General features: G+C 43.3%; 1 long non-coding RNA gene across 1 annotated transcript; it reads left to right on the forward strand.

Annotated features, from left to right (window-relative positions):
• Positions 1–8,013: 8,013 nt before the first annotated feature.
• LOC142826896 (uncharacterized) lies at positions 8,014–14,057 on the forward strand. The gene is made up of 3 exons (XR_012901156.1): positions 8,014–8,283; positions 12,633–12,826; positions 13,462–14,057. It is a non-coding gene; the product is annotated as an uncharacterized LOC142826896 (long non-coding RNA).
• The last annotated feature ends 3,648 nt before the right edge of the window (positions 14,058–17,705 follow it).

The raw sequence follows: 17,705 nt of genomic DNA on the forward strand, positions 1-17,705 counted from the left end.
TAATTGCTAAATTAGCAATATCCTGTTGTTTGAAATTGTTAATACACTCAACAAACATGATTTTACCATCAATCATCTAGAGCTAACTATTTGCTAATTAAGTTAAAGATTACAAAAACACATCAAAATATGCTCAGTGGTGTACATCATTAATATGACTAATTGGTAAATTGGTTCATGTTCTTAGCCATCACTTACCCGTCCTGCTGTGAGCACGTTCCCTGGGCACATCATGATAAATTTCTTACATCTAAACCCAGGAAATAGCAGGGTATGTGTACATGTCAGAGGCTACATCTAGACTGCAAGCCTCTTCTACGTCTAGACTGCAAAGTTATGTCTAAACTGGCCAGTTTTTCTGGAAAATCAGCCGCTTTTCCGGAAAAACTTGCCAGCTGTCTACACTGGCCGCTTGAATTTCCACAAAAGCACTGACTTCCTACTGTAAGAAATCAGTGCTTCTTGCGGAAATACAATGCTGCTCCTGTTCAGGCAAAAGTCCTTTTGCACAAAACTTTTGCGCAAAAGGGCCAGTGTAGACAGCTCAGATTTGTTTTCTGAAAAAAAGCTCCGATCGTGAAAATGGCGATCGGGGCTTTTTTGCGGAAAAGCGCGTCTAGATTGGCATGGACGCTTTTCTGCAAAAAGTGCTTTTGCGGAAAAGCGTCTGTGCCAATCTAGATGCTCTTTTCCGAAAATGCTTTTAACTGAAAACTTTTCCGTTAAAAGCATTTCCAGAAAATCGTGCCAGTCTAGACGTAGCCCAAGAGATCTTTCGGGAAAGCTTATTGCAAAAGAGAGTGTCCACACAGCAAAAGCACATTGAAAAAGTGATCTGCTTTTTCTAAAGATAGCATCCACATTGATTGGTCACTAGCTCGCATTTAAGGTCACCTGGAACCAATTCAGGCAGGGCATTAGGTCAGCAGTTGATTCTGGGTGCTGTTGCCTAAGGCTAGCTGAGACGCAGACTTAAAGGGACCCTTCCCCCCCCAACAGTTGTTTCTCTGCTTCTGCTGCTTGCTTGTCTACCTCTCCAAGGGACAGCAAAGCTCTCTCAGTATGTGAGCTGGCTGCCCAGCTTTTGGACACCACAGCATACTCCTTGACATGGAGCCAGAGCTGACTCTGGACATATGATGGCCCCACACTAACATGCTGCAGCGTCTGCAGCACTTTGTGCAGACTGTCTGCATGGTCCTGCATGAGCTCGATACCCAGCTCATCAACAAGACCCTCTGCCTGGCTGCAGGAAGAAGTCCCTGGCGACCGCACCACATGATAGAGAGTCGCTTCTGGAGGCTGGACACCAATTCCAACTGGTGGGTCTGGCTGGTGATGGAGCAGTGGGACAACCAGCAGTGGCTCAACAACTTCCACATGAGGAAGGTCACCCTTATGGGGCTGTGTGCCTGGCTCACCCCTGCCCTCCATCGACAGGACACCCAGAAGCGACCTGCCATCCCCCTGGAGAAGCAGGCTGCACTCGCCATCTGGAAGCTCGCCACCCCAGACAGTTACTAGTCTGTGGGCAACCAGTTCGGAGAAGGGAAGTCCACCTCATGGAAGTAAGGCAGACTTGGGCTGCAGTCTCTGGAAAGCGGGGGGGGGGGGGGGCAGAGTCAGAGTCCTGGAAAGGGGAACCAGGACAAAGGAGGGTAAAGGTGCGGGAGCGGACTGGGGGTGGGAAGAAGTCCCATCCCCGGGGGGTTGTGCCATCCCACTGTCACACAGCCCTGCTTCTGGGAGGGCAGCCTCATTGAGTGTGGCATAGCAGGGGGCAAAGGGACAGGATCAGGGGCTGGAGTTGGGTGTACCATCATTTAGCAGATGTGGCACACATGTTTTCACCTTGCCGCACAAGCTGATCCCGGACCTTCTGAGACAGGGTTTGCTGCATGTTGCGGAGAATGTCCACATGCTGTCTCATGAGGTCTTCCTGGACCCTCCTGCGCTTGCCTCAGATGGTGGTGATCACCCCTCAGCGACGACTGGTCTAGCTGTGGAGAATAAACAGGGAGAGGTGGTCAGTCATCCATGCAGACGCTGTTCCTAAGGCCATGCCCTCCTCTGTGGGCAGCGAGAAATAATCCTCAGGTTAGAGAACAGGAATGTCCTGGGAGCAAGGCCTTGTGTGGCCTGCACAGCAGGCCCTTCCTCACAGGTGCCCCAAGGTGACCAGGGGACCATGTTTCCCGCTCCCCCCCCATCCCACGGACAAGCAGGCAAGGGAAGTGTCCAGCCACAGTGGGATCCCATGGGCTGGAAAGGGGCCTGGAGCAGCCTGGCCTTCCATGGGGTCTGCGCACATACCTGCACCTGGCAGTGCTGTCCACAGGAGAAGGTGATGCCTCTCACGTGCAGTCATGCCCACGTGCAGCACTTCTCAGTCTGTTAGTGGTCATGCATATGCCCTTGTGTCTAGCTTGTGGCCGGTGGTGGCCCCCCAGAGGTCAGACGTGTGTGGCTTCCCCAGAGTCTATGAGCAGGATCCCAGGGGGGCTCTGGGGCTGCCTCCTGAGGCCACATGGTGCAGACTGGTGCTGCATGTGCATGGAGTGCAGCAAGATGTCCAGGCTGAGCGATGATCGGACCCCATCCCCTCTGCGCCTGCCTCCCTGGCCCTGTGTGTGTGAAAAACACAGAGCATTCACCTGATGATTCTTCCCCGCCTTCAGAGGATGCCTGAGAGATATCCAGGGCCTGAGGTACCTGCTCCAGGGTGAAGGTGACCATGCTGGCCATATCCTCCTCCTCGTGCAGCTTGTCCTTCTCCTCCTCCTCCTCCTCCTCAACAGGAAGCCTGGGTGGGTGATAACAGGCATTTCTAGCCCTCAGTCCACCACCATGAGCGGAGAAGGGGCTGCACCACCCCCAAGGATTTGGTGGCACTCCTGGCAGTAGGGGCAGGAGCTGCCCTCCTTGGCCCTGGAGTAGTCCTGGCAGAGCTCCTTGACCTTGCTCCTCACTTGTTCCAAGGTCTGGGGGTGACAGCCTCTAGTGGCCAGAGTCTCGGGCATCTGCCTGTAGATATCTGAGTTGCACCACTGGGAGTGGAGATCCTGCAGGGTTTCCTTATCACCCCCCACCTCCAGGAGGGAAAGGATCACTGCCCCGGACCATGATAGCACATGCCTTTTGGTGCTCCTGGCTGGGTCCTGGGAGGCCTGGTGGTGCTCCCTGTGAGGGCCTGGGGAGGTTGTGGCTGGGTCATGGTTCCCAATTTGTGTGTCAGGGAGAGCCGCACGGTCAGGTGCAGTTGTCTGGGCTGGCTTCCTGCCACAAGCCTTGTCCCGAGTGCCTGCAGCTTTAAGAGCTGGCAGGATAAAGGAAGTATAGAGTTCTGAATAGTTTGGATGGAGAGGCCACCAGGGCACCTGTGTTATTTCCTGGAGGCCTCTTCTTTCAAAAGAACACCCTCTTCTGCAGCCACACATGCCTTTTCCGAAAGAGATTTACCACTGTCAGAAAACCCCCTTTCATTCTTTTGACTTTTTGTCAAAAGAACACAATAGCAGTGTGGATACAAGTATTGTTTTTCCATAAAACCAGCCAATTTTCCAGAAAAATGCTGCAGTGTAGACACACTCAAGTTATAGAGATGTTCAGACTTTCATACTGCCTAAATTCAAGAAGGTAGGAAGGAAGGAAGGAATAGTTGCTTGCTAGTTGATCTTTAATTGTTTGCCTTCAAGTGATTTCTATTTAATAATATTCCAGAATTTGACTTGCTTGGCCTGATTCTCCACTGCCTTGAACCTTGTAGTGACTTGCTGCTGTGCAAAGAGAATCACTATCAAATCTAAATTTGACACTTACATTTTACAACCATTTTGAGGAGACATAAATACTCCACAAGATTCCGGGCAATGGAGATTTCAGACCAAGCAGATCGAATTTCAACTATTGCCATTTATTTTCATGGGGGATACCTAGGAGTAACAGAGCTGAATTTAACTGATTAAATTATTTTATCCCTGAATGCACATGAGCATTACATCAGTTCTAAATGGAGAGGTTGAGTCTGTCTGCTATTTGCTAAAATGATTTAATTATTTATTGGGAATGTAATCATTACAGATGTCTGCAAAGTTATCATAAAAACACAACAAGAAAATCTCAAAAATCCAAAGTGTTTTTTTCCCCAATAGCATTTGTCACTATAAATCTCACGATCAGAGCTATCTCGCCTTTCTTAAGAGCAGTGTTTTTCTTCTTTAGAATTATCATCACATGTCACTATAGAGTTGTGCCATGTGGGCTCTTGATATGATTTATTTTGATAGAGATCAAGTTGGGTCAAAAGCAATACAGTGTTTTGAACAACTTGTATGTTTTTTTTAAAGATCCATTACACTTGAAAAACTTAGATCATTAATACCCCTTGTCATAGCATGGGAAGTATTGATTCTTTTGCTTATTGTCACTACCCACCCGTAGCAGTACATATTAGATTTTGGGGAACAGACCGTTCTGAACTCTTTACAGTAATGATGCTGAAGAGAAGATGACACATGAATAAACAATAATAGCACTTGTGTGCCCACCCATCCATCCAGGTGTACAAAGTGCTCATCCTCATGGATTCTCTGAGCTCTACAAATTCTAAAAGTTGTATAAAGATCTTTGTTTCACTCTGTGTCAATAGGTTTGTTTTCTTCTCTTTCAAAATTGTATTGCATATTAACAGTTTCATTGTATACATAATATCCATTGCTGCAAATGAGACAGAGATCAGCCTATTCGTTTTATGCTTTTTTATTTTTTTTTACACATTGATCACATTTTTTTTCCTTTTAGCTTGCTCCTGAACCATCTCACCATCGCATTGTTAAATACTATGTACATTAGGGCATGGCAGTCTGAGTACTAGATATTCAATTGTTCAGGTCTACAGTGAAAGGTACAATATAAGAAACTAGCTAAATAGATTATTATAGAATATGAGTTTTGATAAGTGTAATATGACAGGTGTAGTAATAAGAGGGCCTGACAATAGAGGCCTAGTGTGAGGCCTAAGGCCTGAACAAGAGTCAATGCTTTGCTAACATAAAGCAAAGCTAAGCTATGAGCAAAAGGCAGGTCCTGCTCACAGAAACTTGGCAAGGACAGAGTTGCTAATATTAAAGAAACACATACCTAGGAGGTACTGGGCACAGGCCATGCATGTAAACATTCCAGGAGGATGGTAACAGAACATCTCGCTGCAGAACCAGCTCCTGTACACGATCTATAGATAGCAGGGACATACTGACCCAGGTTCAGCACAGGGTCGGGATAACAGCATGATGGACAGGGATGTTTTGATCAAACCACCATGTACAAGGTAATTGGTTGTATCTAAGTACATCAGGAGGGTGTCAATCTAATACGTTTAAGGGTGGCACCTTGATACATAAGAAGTGATGTGTAAGTTGTTTGTACCTGTGTATAAAAAGACACTGCAAAGGGTACGCTGGGACTGACCTTTGGGGGAATGTGCATTAGGCACCTGAAACAGCAGGTGTCATTGCCAACACAGAATACCCAGTGACTTAAGACTGGCTAATATCTGTTAATATCTGTTACTTGGCAATAGGCCTGCTATGTGTTGGGACATTGTCAATGCATGCCAAATGCACAGTGGTTTAGCATTGAGAATTTCTGCAAACAATTGTTAGTGCATCCCATTTGACAATAAACCTGCTCGATTATTTTACCCTTGCCTGAATATGTCATTTCCGGGAGCTCTCCAGCATTGACCCAAGTGCACGGGGTCTAACACTGACATTGACGCACGGAGCTGAAAGTTTATCATCACTGACAGAGCAGAGGTCCATTCAGGAGCGCACCAGGACAACTCCAAGAACTCTGACCAGACGACACTGAATACTGACAGTACGACACTGGCAGTACAACAACAGGTGGTCTGGGTATGCCACTGAGAGGATCAAATCAGGGCGAATTGCTCAGAACCAGGGCTACTTACAGCCCAAGACTGGGGTCCTCCTCTGTATCAAACCAGTCACACAAAGCACTTCAGCTGCCAATCTGGTCAGTGAGAAGTCTCATAAGCAATCCCCTTAGACACCCCAGCTTTACCTGTGCCACAATCAGCATCACTCCTTACACAGATGAGAGGTTATAAAACCAATCTCACCAACTGTGAACAGGTTCTCCCAGTCCCAAAGGACTCTCCAGAGTCCCAGGTCAATTTATACCTTAGATCTTACTCAAGAGAACATACTGGGCCAATCTATTAGAATCTAAAATCTAAAAGTTTATAAAGAAAAGAAAAGAAAAGAAAAGAAAAGAAAAGAAAAGAAAAGAAAAGAAAAGGTTGTGAGTAGGATTGTTAAACAAAGCACATTACATACATCAATCACCAAGTTCTTGATGTGAGCTCTTAGCAGAGATGTAGCAAATCACTAGCTTAAAAGTCTTTGGAGTACATTCTTAGTCAACACTCCTTCCTGGCTCCCTGTCCTTAGCAAAGATGCTTCTGGAGCGGAGAGCAAGAGTGAAGACAAAGATGGAGGCACACCCAGGATACTTTTACAGCCTTGCCCATGTGGAGGGAAATCCATTGTTCTCCTGAGTGATGGTGCCTCCCAAAATGGGGCTGATCACATGATCACCAAACCAGTCTAGGCCCGGAGCCCTGGAGTATCCAGGAGAGTCCTTCTCAGGCAAGGGGCCAGTGTGTGCTCCTCAGGTGTCAATTGGCCACCCATAAAAGCAATTCTCCATTCAGTATTCACTGGGCCACCACCCGTCAGAAGAGGTAGTCTATGCTTACTGCTGTCTCCCAGACAGAAAACATTTAAAATACCAGTACAGAGCTCATATTCATAACTTTACATATAAAAATCATACACATATTCAAGTAGCATAGACAGAATCAGCATAACACAAGCTTTCAGTAGACACCTCACAAAGCCCACTTGGCATGAAATTTGGGGCAAACACATAACAGTATCAATGATTTGCCTGCTCACATTTACATCCAATAAAGTGACAACAGGCTTAAATGAAAGTGTGAAACATTTCAAGTTTTTTATTATTTCTTAGAATTGGCTGCACTTTTTCTCATGATACAGAAGCACTGTTCTTTTCTAAACTTGACACTTATTTTCGATTAACATATGTACAGAGTGCAAATAACACCTTCATTTGTCACCTTTCTTCCACTTTTTTCTATAGAGTAGACAGACGATTCATGTTTTATCAAGTTCTGAACTCCTGGTATCACTACATTGCTAGGTTCAGTAATACAATTATGTAAATATTTCTTCTTTAGACTGGTGTACTCTCAGTCAAAGATTATCATATGCATTCTGGATTTTTACTAACGAATCCATATTTCCCTAAGATATATAATTTTCACTTTCTATGCCAATTACTAGTGTAAGCAGGGGCTGAACTGCTGCTTGCTATCAGCCAGCTAAAAGGAGGGGTGGGTGTGCCTGCTACAATTGTTTAGCTCTGCAAGGTAATTAACTGTTAACTGTTGATATGTAAATACAGCTCAGGAGAGAATACGAGGTGTGGCTATGTAAATCCCATTCAGCCAGGGCTGTTGGAGGGTTGGTGTTGGAATGGAATGTGGAGAATTGTAAATAATTTGGGGCTGTTGTGGGAGTCACTAATCATGCTACCCCTAAATGTGGGAACTGTAAAACATGCCACCAGTGCTTGCAGGAGAGACACCACCATCATGGTAAGAGGTCTTGGAGGCACAAGCCTCCCCTCTTCCAGAGTTGAGTGAACTGAGCTGGGGGAAGGGTTAAAGGGCTTGAGGCAGCCTGCTTCACACCTGCCAGTTGTGAGCTGTAAGATTGGCCCAATCTGCCCTTTTCCACCTTTGTTTTAAGGACAAACCTAAAGCAGACTCCCTGAGGAATCTTTTCTTTTGCTAGTCCAGTGGAAGCTGGATTCATTTGCTAGTCCAGCTGGTGTCTAAAGAGTTGAAATCACTGAGAGCTGAAATTACTGGTTTGGCTGAGAGCCAGACCCATTGCAGCCAGTGAAGTAACAGCAACCCGCAGAGTGGCAGGTGGGAATCACTGGCTGGTGGTGTAACGTGGCCGGTAGGATCAGTGGCAGGCGAGAAGCAGCAACCAGCAGCGTGGCATGGTGACCAGTGGTGTGGAGCAGTGGCAGGTGAGGAGCGGCGACCAGCGGTGTGGCACAGAGCAGCGGCAGGCGAGGAGTGGCAAGGAGCGGTGGCAGACGAAGAGCGGTGACCAGTGACATGACATGGAGTTGCGGCAGGCGAGGAGCAGCGACCAGCAGTGGCAGCAGGTGAGGAGTGGTGGCAGGCAACCAGCAGAGCTTCCGGTGGCAAGGGATGAAACAGCTGGTGGAGAGTGGCGGAGTGTCATAAGGTACCCCCTATCTATCCCCCCACCCGTATTTCTATCCAGGTTGGAAGGTGAAACCCTGTGGGTGAACTTTGGGTCTCTGGGTGGATGGACCAGGGACAGAGACTTTTGGGGTGTCGGACTCTTTGAACTTCAGGTGATTCTTTCCTGGGGGGGAGGGGGGGAGGTTAGCTCATGTTTGGGTTATGAACTCTGTGGTGTTTTCCGCAAGTTAATGCCGTATGACTTCTCTCTCTGTTTCATTAAATGTTTCTTTCCTACACTCAGACTCAGTGCTTGCGAGTGGGGAAGCATTGCCTCTCAGAGGCACCCAGGGGTGTGTGGATTTCCCAGATTACTGGGTGGGGGCTCGAGCCGGTTCTGTGTGAGATGGACCGGAAGATATTGAACCCAGCTCTGGTTACTGCCAGGCCTACCCAGCAGAAGGCTTACGTTTGCCATTTCACAAAAATGTGGCTGTTACTTCGCTAAATGTGCATTAAGAAATGGCACACAAATGACAAATTTGCCCTCCCTGTTTAAAAATGTTCAGACAATGTAGCATTGAATAGTTACTTTCCAATTGAAATAGCATGGCAAGTCAGCACAATGAAAGAGGAAAATGTGAATCACAGTAATGGAACAGGTCAAAGCTAGCCAAATTGCAATTCTGTGCTGTTCCTAGGCCTTTTTGTTGTTGTTTTAGCAGTATTATATCTGTGGTCCAGGTTTCTTAACATTTGAGTGGCCACATCAGATGTTGTGCATCAGTTTAACTCCATTGACTGATAACTTACATCAGCTGTGTTTCAAATGTTGTCTTCAAATGCAAAAATTCACAAATTAACTTTTTCCTAAAGAGAGGCTAGGAAAGGTTACTTTAGTCTGACATCAGATAGTGGTTCTATTGAATCCATATTGGCTGAAGATTGTTTGCTTCTCCCAAGGTTTGTTTCATGAACTGATTCAGAATCATCCAACAAACCACAGGTGCTGTGCATCTGCAACACCTCCTCATGTAGAAGGCAAAAAGGTCACAACTGGAAGAGATGATGGCACTTTGCCTCACTTCTTTTGGATTCAATAGCTCAATGTCGACTTCGTTAGGGATGGGGAGAGGGAAACTAGACTAAGTAATTTACCTCTTCTTTATCCATCTGTGAAAGTTTCAGTAAGTTCTTCATGTTTGCCACACCTTTGTATAGTTTGGGGTCTCAAGCCAATGATTGCCTCTAAGACAAAACTCCCATTGTTTCAAATAGGCATCATTGGTAATTTTGCCTGAGCAGGCTCTGCAAAGCTGCAAAGTGTTTGTATGTGAATCAGGTGGCATATAAGGGAGTATAAATACACATAGATTCACACTCCCTTAAAACCTGCTTACTTGTACTCTGCTGATCTTCACAGAAGAAAACCATGAATCTTGTGTCTAGACTCTAGAGGAGTTGTATGTCACCCTGGAGACTTGAGTTCTATCTTTGCTTATGCCACAGAATTTCCATAGCACACTGGGCAAATTGCTTACACCAATTTTTCAAAGGTGGTCACTCTGCTTGTAATTAAAGGTTGTATTGCAATGCATATACACTAGAGGGCCAAATTAAAATGGCATGGGCATTGTACTCTCTGTTTTTTCCTAATTTGAGAGTTGCTTGATTTTGCAACAAGTTAATCCTTAGCTTTGTATTTCCTATTTTTGTTATGGTTCAGTTTATAGATAAGGGCAACTTTAACGTTCAATGTTTTTTGTTTGTGAACATGTATAGGACTCTAATTTACACTACCGTATGCAGCGCCTCTGAATTTGAAACATCAACTCTAATTATTTTCTTTTTCAGTTTAATCTGCAATAAGAGGTTGGAGTTTGATGAACAATCCCATTTGTTCAGTTCTGCTGTCTCCCCACATCTTCACTGCTGTGACTGTACTGGCAGAAAGATTCTAGTCAGTATGTCCACAACCAGTTGATGGTAAACTATATAAAGATTAACTGAAGACATTAGTAGCTGGGAGAAATCTGACAAGGTCCATATATGGCCCTTCGTTGGAAAATCTCTGAACACCAACTAAATAGTATTTTTCCCTCAATATCCATGTACAGAAAGGGGATTAAGTGATTTGCCCAAGATCATACAGGAAGTTTGGGGAACAGCTGGAAAATGAACCTTTCTTTCCTCAATATGTAAGCTTCTCCCACTTTCAGAGTTTCTGGTACTACTTCTATATTTTTGTACAAAAATATGGCCACAGGCCATCTGCACCTTAGGTTACTGACCCACAGTATTACATGGCCCTTCAGTTCAGTCTATGACTTCTGAATAGTGGTAGACTCTGAATGCTATTCTGTCTCAGCTCCTGGCTGCTGTAATCTGCTTTTCAGCACTCCATAGTCTCCTGTGCTCCCAACTTTCTTTTTCCCATGACAAATCATACATGAATGCTTCTTTTACATGTACTGTATAATGATAAATAAGGTACAACTTACTACATTTGGTAAGTTTAGGAAGAGACTGTAAATATATTTTATCAAAACATTTAAACCCCTCAAACTGTAACTTACTTGGAAATACTAAAAAGTTGTTTATATTCTAGTAGCACCCAGCTGGCTTAATCAGGGTCAAGACTCCCCTGTGCAAACACTTGAGAAAGATACTGTGCCTGCACAGAAGCTGTAAATTCATTGGGATAATTTGTTCAATTAAGGGAAGACAAGAGTTGGAGGATATTCACTGATCTAGCAAACACATGTTTTTAAAATGGTATTTCTTCAAGCTTCCTTTGTGCTTTACGTGCCACGGTTGTTTTTTTTTTTTAATTCTAGCACCATATTTCTTTAATTTTATTTTTTTAATCCTACACACACATTTCACTTTCGCCAGTCCAAGATACTGAAGCACAATACTTTCATATGTACTTTTAAAGCATGCTCAGGGCTTTATTTTGAACCTTCTTATTTTGATGGTTCCTTTTTTCTGTCAGCAATGATTGGAAGAGGGAAGGTACTCGGGGAGAGGTAGATATGCACCACCATGGATTTTGTATATTTTCCAAACTTCCTTATGCTGGGGTTGTGACTTTCTCTAAATAGATTTGTCTAACCTCACTTTCTGCCATTGCCATGGACGCTCTTGTGCAAAAGCACATCCCTTTCACAAAAGCACATGGCAGTGTGGACCTTTTGCGCAAGAACTCTTGTGCAAAACAGTTCTTACACAAGAAGCCTGCAGTGTAGATGTAGCCCAGTAGATTGCTTCCACTTTTGTGCCACCACAACTCTATGGCAGGTATCCCTCAGGAAGATGAACCCAACTCTCTGCCATTCCCTGCTTCCCTAACTCTCCACTCACGTGCTTGGGATAGGGATTGGCATCTCTATAGATGTTCATCTCACCTACGGTCCATGCCATGGAACATACAACTAACAGAGGGGAGTAAGGAAGTGCTTGGTGCCTCCTTTCTTCCTTGCATAGCCACACAGGGCAAGCACCGTTCTTGCTCTAAATTATTTTGACACCTAGTAAGAGTCAGATTTTTCCCAGTATCGGATGTATCAGGAGCTCCCATAAAGTGAGGGTTTTTTTCTTTCTTATATTGAAAATGCAGCAAATGAAAGGGGCTATTTTGCTAGCTTTGGACAAAGCGTCCCTGCTGCAGAAGAAATGCCTGACTATCCACATCACAGTGCCCCACTAGTATGCCTCAGGTTCAGCAGAGACCTTCAATGTGTAGCCTTCTTGTCAACCTCCATACATAGTGAGCAACAGGTGTATGAGACAACAGATAGTGGCATTGCATGGAATGTCCCCTGATCTTCCCATGCAAAGCTGATTATGCAAACAAGTCCTACATATGTGATAGGGAAAGTGACTTCCTTGAAACAATAATCCGTACTTCATACATCCAAACCAAAGTTTCTAACTTATTTAAGTACAAATGCTGTGAAGGATTTTAACTGTATTTACAATAGAAAGGAAGGAGTAAGGGTTCTCTGTGGGCAAAGGGTGTGATCCAGGCCATTTGAAGAAGAAAAGATTGAAATAAAGGAAATCAAAGCTTTAAATAAATAACATAGGAAAGGGGAACAGATTGGAGATGAGGTGTGTGCAGGAGAGGAGAATAACTTGCTTTTCTGGTTAAACTAGGTATTATGGCTTTTTAAAAGCCATTTTTCTCAGTGGGCTCACCCATTAAGGTGTCCAGTGGCAAGCACCAGAGCATATTACCAACATCATTCTCTGTGCACTGAGCAGCTAATGGCTTTCTTTATGTGATTTCTGAATTGCTTTATAGATGCCTAAGGACACTTGGAAGTGAGCCCCAGTCAAACCGGAATGAAGCAGTTTTTCTCCTCGGCTTGGCAGAAGTTTCTCAATGGCCCATTGGGAAAACTACTTTTCCTTATCGCCTTTCTGGGGTTGCATGTGTGCGTCCAGTGTTGATTCTGTCTCTTAGTTTCAGAAGACTATCACCCTGCCAGACAAAAGGTATATAAATAGTTTGCATGTTTGTATACATTTAGTCATGTTGGCCCATAGGTATGAGTACATATTTACTCATGAGGAAACCTATGTCTACACCTCATGAACTAGCAGATCATCCACAAGATCTGCAAATGCAATAGTGACCCTTGTGTTAAGAACAGCAAGTTAAAGAGGACAGATACAATTTCAAATACTACTTTAATATATAGACGCTGAAAGTAGGCATGCTGGAAGTATGGCAGCACACCCTGGCTTGAAGTGGTTTCCATTATATACAAGATTTACAGCTGACTTCAGTGGCTCTCAGCACTCTCACTATATGAATTATTCCAGCACCTGCCCTAATAATCAAAATTCATTACTTACCACACATATATTCTGTATATATCTAGTTCCTTGGAACATACCTTTCGGCCTTCATATGTGCGAGTGTGCACCACAAGTCATCACACTGGCCAGACTCTATGTTTTGGTGTACACTGCACTGTCCGCATCAGAATGTAAATATAAAATCAGCTTTAAATGCAATTCTTACATTCTGTGAATAACATGCAGACTGCACAACTCGGTTTTATTCAGAGAACAGCTATGCCTTAAACATAATGATTAAGTTTAAATCTTGTTTTATAATACAACAGGCAACAAAATACCAGCATACCAGATGTCTACAATTTGTGGCCAGCGCTGTATGGTGAAAGGGACGGGGAAAAGGAGACCTGCCCAGACTGGAATTATCCCTGTCCAAGCTGCCCTTGTACATAATTAAATGAAACCCTCTTGCCTCACAGTTAATACTGGCTGTGCCAGCTCTACTTTGTAGTTAGAAATGGCAGTTGGGAAGATAGCCAAACTGCTCCCTCCTGGTGCTCAAAAACGTGCGTCTCTGTGCAGAGAGAAGCTGGTGAGAGAAACTGTTCCAGGCAGGCAGCTTTCATACAGGAAGAGGAAGAGAGGAGGTGGAACAGATACCACTTTCACCAAAGGGAGTGGGGTGAGGAAAGGCAGAGTCCAGCAGTTCAGAGATTAATCTCCTCCCTCCTCAGTTCTTCCCTCTTGTAACTAATGAGTCAGCCCAGCACCTTATGGCCAACAGAATGGTGCCTAAGGATACAGGAAGCAGGATTAGGAACTTGTATTGGATTCAGCACAGTACCACATAATTTGCAACAGCTGAGAGGTCTGCTTTGGGATAATGGAGTTGAAACAGATAATGAAAATGTACTCAGAATAGAGAGCTGGGAATCTATTTTAATTTGTAGTTAAGAAGCACAGTTTTTCTGTTGTTGTTTTTTTCAATTGGACATGCTAAATTTTATTTAAAACAAATGAGACTCAAATGCTATTTATTTTCATTTCTGTATTCCAGAGTAATTTACAAATAATCCTCAAAACACTCAAGGCAGGGAAATATCTTTTGTTCTAATTTTACAGTTGCATTTATTTTATTCTCAGAAATTTTTATGAAAATGCATGCATACTTTTTTCCCCCTTATCTTTATCATACATTCACCATTTCCTGACTTTTCTTAGTGACTTGTGTTCTTCCTCATTCAGAACTAACTGGCACTTCATTAGTATTGCTAATCATTGCTTTCTGTAAAGAGAGCCTCTCCCTAATGAATCGGAGTTATGAGGAGACATGACTGTGCCGGATGGAAAATTACATAGTTTTTAAACTTTTACTGCTGGTTTATAAAGCCTTGAGTGACAGATCAGTTTATCTTTACAAACTACTTTCAATTTATATTCCAAATAATTCACCAAGATATGAATGTTACTGTCTTAACTACGTTATATAATTTTAAGAAGGCGAATTGTCCGATTTTACTGGATTGGGCCCATAGGCACAAGAACTTTTTGGTAATTAGAATTAGAAAGCTTAATCGGTCTTATCTTCCACCCTTAGTTTGTGTTTGCTGTTTCTAATCATGCTTGAATTTTAAATTAGTTCAGGTGGAGACTTGTTCTCAAGATTGCTATGAGCCAAATTGTGTTCAATTCATTCACACGAACGACTGCACTGAAGTCAATGTGTACTGCAGTCTAACAGGTGCAGATGTGAAAGTTTTCTCTAAGTAACAGAAGTACTGTACAGTAACTCCTAACAGTGTTGTGCTTATGCTCCTGAAAAATGCCACTTCAAGCAAAAGGATGTGAGATAAGTCCAATTTTCCCATAAGAATTAATGTTAATAGAGGTGAGGAGCTAGGTTCCAAGGAGTTTTTTTGGCAGACAAAATGCATTGTTGCACATAAACCGTATACATTTTAAATAACTTTAAACAAGTAATTTAATACAAATATGAGTTTTAAACAGTTTTAAACACACAATGTAATTCTATACTCAGCAATGATAAATGTAAAGCTTGGTTGATTGAGTCAGAGGGCAATTGCTTCTCTTGCTGACCTTTCTGAACTTGAAAAAACCTGCATCTAGAGAGTGCTGTTTTGCTTTCCTTTTTTTTAATTGGTAAATTTCTTTATAGCAAGTCATTAGATAACAAAATCTTCTACTAATTTTAGAGCCGCATACCCTGTCAGGACTGTGATCACTGAGGATTTGGAAGCCAGCTCTAATAATTTGGAAAGCTTCAGAAAGACATTTGGCAGTCAGATTCTGATGGGTTGTTTTTTCTTTTACTTCTTGGCCCTCTTCTCCCATCACTCTCATAGCCTCTAGTCACATCAGATCTTTGTTGACCCATTCTTCTCTGTGTGATTGCAGAAGCTGTGTAATGTTGGTTTCTTCCACCTCATCAAAACCCACTTTCTTGACCAAGACAAGGATATCTTTCTTCATAGTGTGGACAACATCTGACTGGATGAACTGGTGCATTATTGATAAGCAATAAAATCTGAAATCAAAATTTTCCTTTGCGTAGTATTCCTTCCATAGAGGGACAGCACAGAGTCAGCCATTCTTTAAAAAATAGCTCCAGTTATTCATGCCTTCTTTGTGGATCTCCAATGACTGGAATTGTTCCTTCGAAATTCCCTTGAGAGCCTGTGGTGTTTCAGACTGGCACACTGCCAGTGGTTTCATCTTCATGTTTCTAGCAGCATTACCCCCTAAAATCAAAGTTAGGTGGTCTTTAGCTGCTTTAAATCCAGTCACTGTCTTCTTCTCTCTGAAAATGTAAGTCTGCTCAGGCATCCTCTTCTAGTAGAGGCCAATTTCATTAACACCAAAGACTTGTTTAGGGGTATAGCCACCTTCCTCAATTATTTGCTTCAGATAGGGGTTTGTTTAACTGCTGTAGTATCAGCACTAGCTGCTTCACTGGACATCTTGATGTTGTATAGGTAGCAGCACCATTTGAACTGATCAAACCATGCCTGACTTTCTTTGAAACTAATCGAACCATCCCCGACTTGCTCTCTCTGCGATCCTTCACCTTGGTCTCTCTCCAAATTGTCATACAAGCTTTTTGCCTTTGTTTGTGTCACTAGCAAATACTGAGAGGAGATGCTCCATGTTTTCCAACATTTGCTTCTTAATTGCCTTGTTGTAGAAGTACTAAGCACTGTTAAACACTGAGCTCTATATTCAGTCTTCTCAACATTCCTTTAAATTGTTCTCATACAAATTGACCTAGAGCAATAGCAATGTCTACCACATGCTCGCCTGCATCACATCCTAAAATGTCTAATTTAGTACCCAAACTAATGGGTTTCTTGAATTTTCTGACTGCTAGTGATACTGCTCAGCACTCCGCTATTGCTTCCTGGATGCTTTTGATTCATGATGCATGGTGATGCTTCTCTGGATGGCACATGCAATTGCTGCTTCTCACTCCTTTCAGCCTTGAGTGGTCAAGTCATGAAGCAACAGTCAGCTATTACAAGGAAAGAATTTGGAAAATCCATGTCATTCTCCATGGTAATCTGTTCCCCTACTGGAAGCCCTGTGGGTTTAGGCTAGGACTAATTATGGAGGTTCTTACATTTACAGGAGTCCTACTGGAAGACCAAAGGCATGTCCTGCAGGGTAATCTGAAAAAGCTGGCCCTGCTTTATCCCCCCACTAGTAACCATGCACTCAGCACGGGACAGTATTTTGGCCAATGTAGTAAGAGGAGGAAAATAATGTTTGCTGCCATCAGGAATTCAGGGTAAAATGTGTGTACAGTCTGATCAGAGAGTGAGTATGTTTGAGAGGTTTTATTCCTATATGTAAATGGAATTTTCAGTGTGCAAATGACACACTTGGCCATAAACCAGAGCAGATTTTTAAAAGAATATTTCTAAATCATGTATTTGATGTAGATTATAGGGCTAGATCCTGGGCTAATGGGTGTCAGAGACTGACAAAGTCATCATAGGCACTGGACTCAGCATCTGACTCCATGAGACACCATCATGTAGTTCAGTATGCTCATCCACTGAGCCTAGCTGGGAGGTCTCGTACTCCTGTTTTATGGCTTATCCCTAAGTGAACTTTGGCTGAAGTCTCAGTTGAAAGACTGTCAGCTGGTGGAAGTTACTAACGAAGCATCTGGAACTATAGCTCTTTGAAATGCTAAATCAGCTTTTGACAGCAGTAATGCCTTCTGCAGGAACAGAAATAATATTTTCTTCCTTGGGACTAATTGATTAAAGATGAGAAATTGACTGTGAATTCAGAAAGCGGAAATACTTATAGTTCTCTTCCAGCCTATCAATAAAAGTGAGGAAAAGGGAGATACGTTTGAAGAAGAGCCTGAGTGACATAGTTTCAAGTGACATACAGCTAGTCTCCACTATAAAGTTAGGAATTTTTCACACTCTCTGTGACATAGTTCACCCAACCTAAGCCTCAATGTAGACACCACTATATCAACAAAAGAATTCTTCCATTGACCTAGATTCCACCTGATGAAAAGGCGGATTTATTGCAAAAGTGG

The sequence above is a fragment of the Pelodiscus sinensis genome, chromosome 1 (genome assembly GCF_049634645.1).
Source record: "Pelodiscus sinensis isolate JC-2024 chromosome 1, ASM4963464v1, whole genome shotgun sequence".
Classification (NCBI taxonomy): domain Eukaryota; kingdom Metazoa; phylum Chordata; order Testudines; family Trionychidae; genus Pelodiscus; species Pelodiscus sinensis.